Below are 13,822 nucleotides of genomic sequence, written 5' to 3'. Positions count from 1 at the left end.
AACTTTTGCGAAATAAGTCTGTAAACTCAATGTCCATTGGAATACCGCCCTCTAGATGTTAAAATATATGATTGAAAAGGACGACACCCTTGATGGGTGCTACTATAACACCCTTGATGGGTGCCACTATTGAGAAGGACGACACCCTTGATGGGTGCTACTTTTGAGAAGAACGACACCCTTGATGGGTGCTACACCATGTACTGTATTGATTAACACGACACACTTGATGGGCAACACCCTTGACGGGTGCTACTAGTGAGAAGAACGACACCCTTGATGGGTGCTACACGACACCCTTGATGGGTGGTACTAAGGCAACACCCTTGATGGGTGCTACTATTGAGAGGAACGACACCCTTGATGGGTGCTACTACTGTATTGATTAACACGACACCCTTGATGGGTGCTACTTTTGATTAACACAACACCCTTGATGGGTGATCGAGAAAGACCTCACCCTTGATGGGTGCTTCTATTGAGAAATATAACACCCTTGATGGGTGCTACATTGCCAACAAATTAATTCAGTATAGAATTATTAATGTATAAAGTTGTAAAACTAGTAAGAGATTATGTTTTGTAGAGAAGACAAAGAGAGTTAAAGATACTAATTATATTTTCCAAGGAACCTCTCCGCACGAATAATAGTTCATCAGACACAATCTTACCAAGCACCAGATGGGAAAGGAATAAAAATCCCGCCGCTTGCATGTGCAAATAAATTTGAAATAATTTGTTTCTTAATGCCAACGTTTTTGGGTGTCAGTAATGTACGATTCCGAAAATAATCACGTATTCGAAATGAGCACTAGCGCGCTCTCGGTTCGATTGAAAACGTCTTTCAAAAAAGATAACGTATAAAATTAAAAGGCAAAAATCTTCAAAGGAAAAATAAATCAAGGAGGAGAAATTCTAGGAGCGTAAAAGTGAAATCGAAAAAACCCCTAAATGTCAATCATTTTGTTCGATAAGAGTAGGCGATGGATATCGACCTGCGGGTATATTAAAACAGCAAATGTATCGTTCGTTAACGATTACGAGTGAGTTCGTGTTGAGTTTGAGCGCGAACAAAGTTAGCGTCAATCATTAAATTTTGCCAAACATTTGTTCGATTTGTGAATCGGAAGAAAATAAGACATGGACCTGCGGGTATGGGTTGAAACAACAAATTTATCGTTCGTTCACAATTAGCGAGTTCGTGTTGAGTTCGAGTGCGAACAAAGTTAGCGTCAATCATTAGATCTTGTCAAGCATTTGTCAATCATTTGACCGATTTGTGTATAGAAAGAAAATAAGACATGGACCTGCGGGAGTGAAATGAAACAACAAATATATCGTTCATTCACGATTTACGAGTTCGTGTTGAGTTCAAGTGCGAACAAATTTAGCGTCAATCATTACATTTTGTCCAGCATTTTGTCAATCATTTGATCGATTTGTGTATCGGAAGAAAATAAGACGATGAACCTGCGGGTATTGATTAAAACAAAAAATGTATCGTTCGTTCACGATTTACGAGTTCGTGTTGAGTTCGAGTGCGAACAAAGTTAGCGTCAATCATTAAATCTTGTCAAGCATTTGTCAATCATTTGACCGATTAGTGTATAGGAAGAAAATAAGACGGGGTATATCGACCTGCAAGTATATTAGAACAACAAATGTGTCGTTCGTTGATTACGAGCGTGTTGGATTTCAAGTGCGAACCAAGTTCGTGTTCGAGCTCGAGTGCGAACAAAGTTTAAAGAGTACAAGTAACGTACAAGAACGAAATATGTACACGACTACGAGTGTCTGCAGAATAATTGATAGGGCCATGTGAAATTATGATTGGGCCATGCATGTGTATGATTGGGCCAACTGCTAAACTACGTAGCACCTGCTATCTAGGAAGGATTTTTATGTCGAAATCATGATGGGGCCATGTGTAGTAAATCGTTCTACTTCTCTTCCAATTTGCACCATCTGCACATTTCTGTTGTATCATGTCTACTGCTTTACATTTAAAGACAATGATTGTGAGCTGTAGTAGGGTCAATGTTTGTACGAAATATTTTTTCCGTTTGTAAAAATTCGTGTTAGATATTTAGGGCCATGTGTACGAATCAAACTTTTTGAAATTCTAGTTGCGTCTATCATGCATTTTCTCGTCGTTCCATATTGATTGTCATTGTGAAAAAAATCCTAGGGCCATGTGTACAAAACTGTCATCGCCGTTTGGAAGATATTTCTGCCAAACTCAATTTTTCTTGCGTTATTTCTGTACTTATGTGACAGATCATTTACAGGATTCCAGGGCCATGTGAACATGTCTTACTTTGTTTTTGTATAAAATCTTTCCAATTTATTATGCGAAATTATTTAGGGCCATGTGAAGTAGTGTAGATATCTTCTATTCCTCCGTTCTGTAGAAATTTCTGCAATTTTCTTGAAAGCTGCTTGTGCATTCATCCCGTTTTGAGTGCGAATCATCGTGTAATATACTCTAGGGTCATGTGTTAAGTATCCATAGCTATTTTGAAGCTTAAAAAAAGCTCAAATGTTGGATCTAAGTTTTCTTGTATACTCTGTATATTCCTCACCTGTTGTAACTTGACCGTGGTTAATGGAGTGGGTTTATACTCTATAGGGCCATGTTTAAGAATCTACTTTAATTGTCCATGTAACACAAATTTTCTTGGAGATCTAGCCTATTGTTAAAAAAAACTCTACATGTATAGGGCCATGTGCAGATCTTACAGATTCATTGAAACATGTAGCGGTCGTGAAACGTAATCAGATTGATGGTTTCAACGATTCCACGATTATTTTGTGACATGAAATAGTCGCTGATCCTTGTCGAAACGTGTCTTATGGACATGAAGTATTGTTTGTGATTTGTTCTTCCATAATATCCGATTCGCAAAGATCGATAATTACCTTTTGTGTTGGGGTCATTGTGTCAATTTTGTTTATTGTAAATCAGGTGTAATGACACCTGTAGCGTCGGATACACCTTGTAATCGCTCTGTAAAGTGTATAGCATGAAGTTACAGGATAAAACAATGTGCATTAATTAATTTAACAACCACAACACCAGTGGAGGGTTTGATCGATGATACATTTGAATTCAGTCCGATCCATAGAGTTTTATTAAATTTAATATAGCTCTATGGTCCGATCACAGCTGGTCAGCAATGTCAATGTTGTTTCCCTTTGAACCGCGTTGCGCGTCAGCGGATGCGCGTTGCTTTACGCAAACTGGAATATCATCTTCGCGACCAGCATGCCAAATTATCTATTTAGAATAAACTAAGCTTTCTTTCTCAACGGTTGAATCCATTACAGTGGTCAGGTAAGGGCCACTAATTGGATTATTTTCACTGTCTGTATGTAAGATACTTTGCATCTAATTAGGCTTAGAGATCTAAGTAGCGTAGACCTAAATTAAGTTTCCCCTTTTCTCTCTCTATGGTTGTATCTTTATAGTGGTCAGGTAAGGACTACTAATATATACGTTTCCTTCTCTTTATACCACAGCACCGGTCACAAATTTGATCAGGAATCCACTGTACATTGTAGTTACAAAATGTAGCTCCGCTAGGAAGACTTCTTTTATTTCCAGCAACTTGCAATTAGATTAGGAGGACCGGCAAGCCAGAGTGCTCATATCAGGAGCTGCTGACACGGAGGAACCGGAAGCAGGGAGGAGGAACATCGAATGCAGGATGACCCTGCTTGCCGGGCTATCCATTTACTGATTTCCGAGGTAAAAATATTAATGTTATTTTCCTTTTGAACAATGTCTTAGGATGTTTCAAATTGTTCTGATTATTTTGGCTGCGATTAATGATACCTTATTTTTTTTTTTTTTATTGATAATCACTGAACAACTTCACAAAAGAAGAGCAACAGGCGCATAATTGTCCCGCACACATTTTCTTACATGTGTTCCTTCTAATCTTCTGACAGAGATGACGGTCTGCAAGATGAGATGTCATTCTGGACGAAGATACAATCACTTCTGAATCCCAAGGAACCGGAAGCAGGGAGGAGGACCGACGGAAGGACCGAAGGCCCTGCTTGCAGAGCAAGTCTTTACCAATTCTTGAGGTAATTAGCAAAAGGGATTTAGATGTATTTTTCATCTATTCATTTTCTATTTTTGTCTTAGTCTTCGAGAAGTGGCATATCGAACTTTTTATGACAATCTTGGGTTGTGCTTCGAATGTGAAATATGTAATATAATAGATAAAGGGCATATTTCTTTTATCTTTGCAGATTCCTCTTGGTTTCGTGTAAGCAGCAGAGACGATGACAATATACATAACGGAGTGCAGTTGTTCACCAAGGCAGGAACACGAATTTTAGCAACACTCAACTGAGTTACAATAGCTAGCTCCTGAAAGTTCCCATGCGTTTCTCTTAAAAAGTCGTCACGTTTTATTAATCCCAGGGATGTATAAAGACACCATCCCATTCAAAATCCTTCCGAAAACCTGCTGGATAAATTTAAAAGCTGTATATGTCAACTTATTTAATCAATAGGTTTAAGTCCTACCTAAGTGGTCGTAGTCAGTCTGTGAATATCGAAGGCAACATGTCAAAGGTACTGCCACTAAAAACGTTGGTGTTCCGTAGGCTAGGGGTCGATCTTATGTCCACTTTTATTCATTATTTATTCTATTTGGGCGGGACATTTCGCTGGTTGACGCGCACCGTTCCTTGCGTGTGACGCACGTACACCAGGGAATTTGTAGTATGTACGCGCAGTGGCCGCGCTTCGCGGTAAATGAATTGCAGTCAGGCAAGATGGCGTCGGTCGGTCACCCCCATCTATACTCTCTTTGCCGGTGAGGGGGTACTTGTGAACGGAGCGGATAGGCTTGGAATGGAGAAAGGTTATTTCAGCGACTCCTCGAAATTTGCGCCATGTGTCCGATTGTGACCTCCGGACGTACTGAGTTTTTCAACTGTTTGGACCTTATTTATGAGAAAGCCATTTTGGTCGGGTCCCCTGAATGTATTTTTTTTTAATATTGTGAACTGTTGAATTGGATGGTGCTAGACTATTTATGCATTCTATAGCCTCCCTTTTTTGTGGCTTAAAACATTGGGGTTTGTTTAATCACAAATTGAAAATTATTCATTAGAGCAGACTGCTGTAATGTGTAATTAACTTTATGTGATTGCTTTTATTTCTCTTTGCAAGTTCCAAAAATGAAGATTTTACCTCACTTAAAATTCAATACGGCCGACTCGTGAATACGGCCCATTGCCAAAAAAGAAGGCAGACAAACGCGAGCAAGACAAACAAACCTGGCAGACAGGGAGATAACAAAATCATGTGTACAGCATTCCAATTAATTTGAAACACCTAGAATTGCCATGCCGCTCGTCGTACATTGCCAACAACACAGAGTTTTGAGGATGGTATAAGGTAGAGAATCCTGCTGTTTATTTTAAAAATGGGGCCGTATCGACGGTCCGACGCCTCATAAGTCCGAAATTTCGGAATGATGAGGCGACGGATTTATGAGGCGTCGGACTTATGAGCGGACCTCGACACTCTGACGTCTGAAAATGGTCATGCCCTGATTTCTGAAATTATGAAGTGAAATAAATAATAAAAGAAACCTTCGACATAGTATTTCAATTTATTTAGATAAAAAGACGTTTTTTGAAATGTATCAGCAAAGCCGAAACCCCCAATGTAAAGGGGCGGTAGTCGGAGTCGGAGCTATGAGGCGTTGGACTTACGATACGGCCCCGATCATGAACACGTCGCGCTTCCCGCCTCTCAATGAACACGTTTGTGTACAATTCGGTCAATGTAAAGTTTTAATGATAGCTGCAATCCCCTTCTCTGGATTCAACTGAACATTTGGCATTGTACACTAAACATGAAAGTTGGTACTAGCAAACGTGATTTCAAAAGAATCGGTAATCGCATTTTTAGATTTTTTTAAGATTAGACGGGCAACCTGAATCCACCGCGGTTGATGCACTTTACAAAGTCCCGGGTCCGCTTTGACCCGGACTGATCATAATTCATATTTAACTTGATACTTTTCAGGGTCCATAATGACCTTTTTCCTGGTCAAAATGACACTTCTAGGTATCGTTTTCCGGAAATTTTGGCAAAACTGTCACTTTGAACCAGAAAATTATCATTTTGACCCTAAAAAGTACCAGGTTAAATAGAACCCGTGGCGGTTTCCGAGTCAAATATGTCCCGGGACACTTTTAGAGTGCATGGCATGGATGACTGAACTAGACCAAGAAGAAGCCCGGAGATCTCAGGGTTGAACTTGGTGTGTCTTTCAATAGTGGCTTGTACAGTTGACCTGAGATTACACCCATTATATCATCCGTATCAACAAGCTTGATAATAATTTTGGACACAGATATATAATTTTTCTTTAAGCGAAAACATTATCGGTCACCGAGTTCAAACTATTTACCTTGCAGCCACTGAATCGCATCTATAATTATTACATAAACAGTCCGTCACAAAAGAACTGTTGACTTTGAAAAAAACACACCGTTTATCGGCCAATTATAAATAGACCGTGCACTTTACAGCTTCGTAAAGCTTAAATATTGTGTATCCAGTTATCAATTAACTGAATTGTAAAGAGGAATTCAATGACTTGATTTTTTTCCACGATTGCAAAGATTCCCAGAGATGCTACTTCATACAATATGATTGAAAAAAAATGTATTAGATGCGGTTCAACACAAATAATAATAATATAAACTGTTTTGCAGTGTTGCTTCAAACGAAACCAATGCACAAAATGATTTACTCTACCCACTTAATGATTGAAGATGGTTCAAAGATTGCAAGAGCAAATCCTGCATTCCATCAAACACGGCTGTGCTTATAGATCTGGGGCAGGGGCTGGGGGATGACAACGGGGGGGGGGGGGGGGATTTCCTCTCAAAGGAAAGTATTGACTAAATCAACATAAAATTACATATTTTTTTATTATCTGTCTGTTATCCAATTTTTTTTTTACTCAGGATCGCCATTAAATTCATCATTGACAACGTCTTGGGGTTGAAATAAGGCCGTATAAACTTAATTTTAATATATTTTGTTCCCAAACACGATCAAATTGCCTTGCAAACTTTAAAATGGTGAAGCAAAACATATTTGAGCCAGACTTAACCCATGGGGGGGGGGGGGGGGGAGGGTAATTTATCTATGATAGCCATGCAACCAGTCTATTAAGTCACACGTGCAGCGAGTTAGTGAGTCAACTAAAGCCGGTTCACACGCGGCGCGAAAGCGAACGCAAATTTTGTGACGACAGGGCTAGTTACACATTTCCGGCAAATTTAGCAACGAATGCCCCGTGACGTCACATTTGCATCGCATTCGGGTAGCAGACCAGTAAATAAACTTCCATAGACCCCAATGGTAAATGCTCCCATTTCAAAAATTCGGGAAAAATACTCACAACTCTCCAAGGTGTTCGAGACGCACATCAAATTTAAGCTTATTTCATCATCTTTCATTTTCTTTTCAATTTTCGGGGAGTTAACTGATGACTTTTAGGGGAAATTTCCATCTGAAGATGATCACCCCTGAAAATAGTACTGAAGCCCATCGCCATTTTGAAAAACGATGCCTACACTCCATTGCAAAATAGAGCGCTTTTAGGGTCCAAATTACATCAAAATTACACAGAAATGCAAGCTCCCTGTCCTGTGCACGGCTTCCACCCATATTTTTTACAAACCCTCAAGTTCATGGCCCAAAGCATGCCCAAATACCGAAGATTTTGAGGGCATGCAAATCGTGATTTGGCCGGCGCAGGCAATTTCGGACCGATTTACTGGTCTGCACCCTATACATGAAGTATATGAACCAGCCGTCAGTAGTCGGGTACAAAGAGGACAATAGGCTTGCCCTCAAAGTCAAGCAAAAACTTAAACAAAAGCACAAAGGGTATTTACTTAATCAAACTAAAATTTAATATTTACAAAATAATATCCATCTGGCATCTTTAAAGGAAAGATTGAATAAAGGGTCGCGTTTGAGTTCATCACAATGTCTTAGAGTTTAAATCAGGCCTGAAACTTGATTCGAACAAGATCAAGTTGCACCAAAAACTTTAAAATGGATAAAACAAAACAGATTTGAAAGCAATCATTGTAAACTTTATAGGCCTACTTGATGATTACAGTTAAACTACACTTTTACATTTTTCATGGATCTGACAAAAATTCGCTCTCCATTTTCCTCATGATTTCCTGTGAATATTTATCTTTGGTATTTCAGACTTGCTAAATATGCGTCTCGTCTTAAAAATGGAGAAAATCATCTAAATACTGGTTTCCTTTGGAAACATTTTTGAAGCCATGCATCTTTAGTTCGTTTAATTTTGTTGGAGCCTGATTATGTACTGCATGTATGGGTCATCGGTTACAGGTTTGGCTGTACGTCAGGGTTGGGTTGGGTGAGACCAGTCTGGGCCGGGCTGGGCTAGGCTAGCCTGGGCTGGGTTGGGTTGGGTCGGGTATAGGGCAGGGCTGGGATGGGCTGGGTTGGGTTGTGCTGGGCTGGGATGGGTTGGGTTGGATTGGGGTGGGCTGGGTTGGGCTGGGTTAGGTTGGGACCGGCAGGACCGGACAGGACTTGGCCTTCAATTGAGACCTAGTCATCTTTGGTGCAGATAGAAACTGTCACAGCGTCCTGCACTTGGAAAAAAGGCTCCGTGAAATAATGTCTCTCCGTCTTATATTTCTCACTAGTCTCAACATGCTTCAGAAAGTCTGGGGCCCCAGGAATTAAAACATTATCGGCCATGACAACTGATCCTTTTCGTAGGAAGCGGCTGGCTTCGAGCCTCTTTAGGTCGGGGTAGTACAGATCTTTATAATGGTCGAGGAAGACAAAATCGAGCTTGTCCACCGAGTGGTCACTGCGAAGGACTTGAATGAGGTCTGCTGCCTTGACGTTGCACAGAGTAATCACCTGAACATGTTGGATGCACAATTCATGTACTCAGACGACGAATACTAGTTCATAATAATTCGGAATCCGAGTCCGCATTTGCTCAGTCCTTATCCGGGTCCAAAATGACACCTTTAGGAATCAAAAATGACATTTTTTTTCTAGGTCATTTTAACCCAGAAAAGTGTCATTTTAGACCTAGGAAATGACTAAGCAAATTGGGATTCAGATTCAGAGTTTTTAGAGTGAGCAACTACTCCATTTTTTTTTTACATCTTTCCCTACGCACAGACGGTTTCATTTTTTAAAACGGCCTCTCCTTGCCAAAATTAAGCCCGTTTTAAAGTTTGTGATGTCACAAAGGTTAGGGAAGAATGCATAGTTATACAGGGTGGTAAAAAACAACCCTTTTTTTCAGAGGCAGATTTCTCAAAATTGAAGAGACATAATGACATTGTTTTAACATATTCCTTAACTACAAGATCTTGGTCGTATATGGAGAAAGCAGCGTTGAAAATAAAGCTCAAGTTAAGAAATAGCGGCCTTTTACAGAAGAATGGTCAAAACTAAATTCAGTTTGTCCACGTCTATGGCAGTCGACGTAGACCTAAATGAAAAATTAATGCAGTTATTTGTGTGCGCATGTTGTGTTGACCATATCTCATGGATTTGCATGAGGACAAACTGGTTTTGACCCTCTTCCTTTGTTTAAAACCATCACAATTACTCAATTATTTTAGGCTTTACTTTCAGCGCCCTTTTCACCATATACCACGAAGATGCTATAGTTTTGAAATATCGTGAAACATTTTTAACATGTCTCCCCAATTCCAAGAAATCTGCATCTGAAAAATGTAAACGTTTTTTTTTTTACCACCTTGTACAAGGGGTATTTCGCGGTGTTACCCTGAGGTACCCCCACAAAACCCTGTAAACCAAAACCTCGTGGTAAACTTTGAGCTATACTCCCTGTCTAATTTGCATTCTCCACTTAAAACAGTGAATGTTCCTTTAAAAAAAATGGGTTTCAAATCATAACACCTCTTCAAAATGACATCAAACAGTCCTCCTGGACGCTAAGGCAAAATTGCGATCGTGGTACCTGAAACCAGTGGCGGCGCCAGACTCTTTTTTGGGGGGGGGGGGGGGGTAGACAATTGCGGGGGCACTTGTGGGGGCAAGGAACTTTTTTGGGGGGGGGGGGCAACCAAAATACAAATTTTTAAGCCTGTGTACGCGCGCGCGTGCCCATTGTCAATGGTCCGGAAATAAGTCATTATAGAGCAACTTACAAGTGTAGTCATTTTTATGAATGAGAAATGTATCAAACCGCAGAATGGTAAACAAATGTATTTATAACAAATGTACAAAGACGTTGGCTGCACACTATCTACGGCTGTATAAATGCATGTGTGGCGTGTTTTGTCTACCAAAGTATCAACGTTTATAATGCTTTCATTGGTCCAAAATGTGTCCACATTTGTATGAATCTTAACATCGAAGAAAATAAACATGAATAATCTATTTGTTTCATAATCTATTTGTTTCAGGCCACTGCCTGAAACGTTTACCGTTTAAGATATATTAAGAGAAATACTTTTGCAAATGCAGAAAATGGTTCAGGCAGAACGTGCAACAGTTCACAAATCTGTACCTTATCAAGACCAGCAAAGCTGAACAGCTGCCTCGCGATGCCTGCAAATCTCGGGTTAGGCTCTGTCGTGATCAGGCGCCCTCCAGGGGGAATCTGGGCTCCAATGGTCATGGCCGAGCAGCCGATGTAACATCCCATCCCAAACATACCTTGGGTGAGGCCTCTCTCATAACCCTCTCCAGATTATTTGCTTTGTTTTTCAAAATTGAAAAAAAAAACCCCAAAAAGTAACGAGTTGAATACTTTGCGATTGAGACCTTTTGCCTTCCCTAGACTTTTTCCAGCTTCGACTCTTCTTTGGCTTCATCAACGGTATCTAGATCATTCCAAAATCTGCAACGTCCGAGGTAAATGGGAATACCTTTCCTTTTTATTTTGTATTATTGGATTTAATGTTCCTGAAGCAAAACCCGCATTACGTCAAATTGTGCAAAGTTATGAAGCTGAAAACAAACCGGAGGTTTTGGAAAACGCCTCAAATATAAACGGATTCATTTACAATCTCACCTTTATCGCGTTCCAGCATGATAGTCCACTCATGATCTTGGTTGTATTTTCTCACCGCGGCAAGCACGCTGGCCGGGTCCCCCTTTGTTGCCGTCTTCTTAACGTAATCAAGGAGCCGGTCTTCTACGCTGTTGCGGTGCCAGACGTAGCGCCAAATTCTAGGGACGAGTACGCGGGTCAAGGTGGTGAACATAATCTTGGGGGTAACGTGGGCGTTGAAAGACATCTTCTGCAAGGTGAGGAACAAAACTAATCGGTCGCCAAATTCATGAAGTTATATGAGGCAAAAAAAAATCTCCGGTTTCTGGTATGCGCGCGCGTCGCCGTAGCCATGCTCGTCGGCGAAATAAAAAAAAAATTCAATGTAAGATGATGTCAACATGGAAAACAAGGATCTGGTAGCGCTGATCAACAACAGATGTGGTGGTAACTACCAACTTATCGATAAACTTACCAACCAGATTGAAGATCTACAGAACAGGAGCCGGCGTAACAACATCATCATTCACGGTGTTCCGGAGGGGGCTGAAGGAGACTGGACTTGTGAGGAATTTGTGTCTGAATTCCTCACAAATCATATGAAGTTGGAAGGCGCCGAAGATGTGGAGATTGAACGGGCCCATCGAACCCCAGCACATAGACCGGCCAGTCAAGCCACAACTCCGGCCACAACAAGCCGTCAAAGACCAAGACCAAGACCGATCCATTGTAAGCTACTCCGTTACGGGGACAGGCAGTTCATCCTAAAAAATGCAGCGAAGCTCCTGAAAGGCAACAAGTACCAGGGTTCAACAATCTACATATCAGATGATGTTTCAACCAGGGTCCGGGATTTCCGTAAGAAGCTGCGGGAAGACAATCTACCGACCATCCGACGAGATGAGCGCGTACTTCGCCTACATCCCTTGGTCTATTCCGCCATTAATCAGATACAAGCTGCACACCGGGGAATTCAAGACCTACACGGAAAATTGACGAAACACTCAAGCACATTTTCGTTAACTCATACTTCATGTTTTATTTTCCACCTTAAAATTTGTTCTGTATTTTGTATTTCATTTCAACCGATTGATACTATGTTGTTTACTACCGGTGTTCAGTAACCATGGTTATACTTGAAGAATATGCCTTTGTCATCATGAATAGAGTCTCCCCAACGGTTACACCTCTATGTTCCGATACCCGTATGTTCCGACTGCACATATTCCTAACCCTAACCCTAACCCTAACCCTAACCCTAACCCTAACCCTAACCGGGAGTAACACAATCTAGGTTGTCGGAACATAGGGGTGTCGGAACATAGAGCAGTCGCCTCCCCAACAGTAACACGTAAGCGTTTCCGACTCACAATTTGCATATAAATGCAACATACAATGTAGAGCTTTAATACATTTTTCGAATGCCAGTTACTAATCACCTGGATCGTAGCAAGACTTGCACTCTATAGGCCTTTCTTTTGTTTGTAAACATTGGCGCCATTTTAAATGGGCTGCCGTAAGCGCATAAATTGAAGCCGTGGTTGGCAACATATTTTTCCAAAAAAGTCCTCATTACGCCATCAACACATAGTAAAAAGGCATATGTACGAATTGTTTTGTGGCTTTGTTGAAAATGATGTATTTTCAAGTATCAGATATTATTTTAGTGATCTGTAATAACTCTTCTTCATTTTTGCAGTGTTGGACCTTCAATAGTTTTGCAGGCCGTGGTTGGCAAAAATGCAGTTTGACAACCAAGCGCAGTAAGGTCTATAGGCGTTCACAATCCAAGACTAAAGGCATACACAACCCACACAGCGGCTTTCTCGAATCTGTCTAAAGGGAGAAGTATTTTATGACCTGTCTGTGTAATTTATACTCAAGTTTATTATTTTGTTAAGTGTTCATGTTATCATTGTTTACATCTCTGTGTGTTGTCTGTGTGTGCAGGAGTAAAGCATTGCTGTATGTTCCTGATCATATGAAATTAACTACGATACTGTTGTGACAACTAGCATAGATCCTGATATAAACTTTCAAGCTCCTACCATTAACTGCGATTACTATGATCAAGAACAATTTGTAAATGCATTTAACAAAAATAAATGTTCAAACCTGAAATTACCACACATTAATGCACGCAGCCTATAACCAAAAATATTACTAGTATTATTAACTGTGTAAATGTTTTAGAAAACACATTTCCAGTGATTGGGATATCTGAAACATGGTTAAAAGACATCCAAGATCCACTAGTCCAAATTCAGAATTTTTCTCTAGAAGGATTCTGCAGACCAAGCAAAAGAGGTGGTGGGGTGGCACTCTACATTAGAGACGATATTGTGTATCAGATTCGCAATGATATATCAGTGAACAATTCGGATATAGAATCATGTTTTATTGAGCTTGTTAACGACCACAATAGCAACGTGGTTATTGGAGTTGTGTACAAATCACCAAGTGCCTCATTTAATGCTTTTATGGAACACATCAATGAAATATTGACGTGTAAACAATGGAAATAAAAAGTGTTATATTATGGGCGACTTTAATATTGATATTATGCAGTATGACACAGACAATACTGTACGTGATTTCATGGATACTATACATTCTCAATCGTTTTATTCTACTATAAATAAACCCACAAGGATAACTGCTAATACTTCGACTGTCATTGACAATATCTTAACAATATCTTAATCATCAGTCTGGTATTTTAGTTACAGACATAAGCG

The 13,822-nt window shown here is 40.2% G+C and overlaps 1 long non-coding RNA gene across 1 annotated transcript; it reads left to right on the top strand.

Moving 5' to 3' along the window:
* The first annotated feature begins 3,444 nt into the window (after nucleotides 1-3,444).
* On the top strand, nucleotides 3,445-4,685 carry LOC119742516. The gene is made up of 3 exons (XR_005272866.1): nucleotides 3,445-3,748; nucleotides 3,952-4,092; nucleotides 4,261-4,685. It is a non-coding gene; the product is annotated as an uncharacterized LOC119742516 (long non-coding RNA).
* The last annotated feature ends 9,137 nt before the right edge of the window (nucleotides 4,686-13,822 follow it).

The sequence above is a fragment of the Patiria miniata genome, unplaced genomic scaffold (genome assembly GCF_015706575.1).
Source record: "Patiria miniata isolate m_02_andy unplaced genomic scaffold, ASM1570657v1 HiC_scaffold_11, whole genome shotgun sequence".
Classification (NCBI taxonomy): Eukaryota; Metazoa; Echinodermata; class Asteroidea; order Valvatida; family Asterinidae; genus Patiria; species Patiria miniata.
The sequence above is the reverse complement of the archived record's forward strand: the minus strand, read 5'-3'. Positions and strand labels throughout refer to the sequence as shown.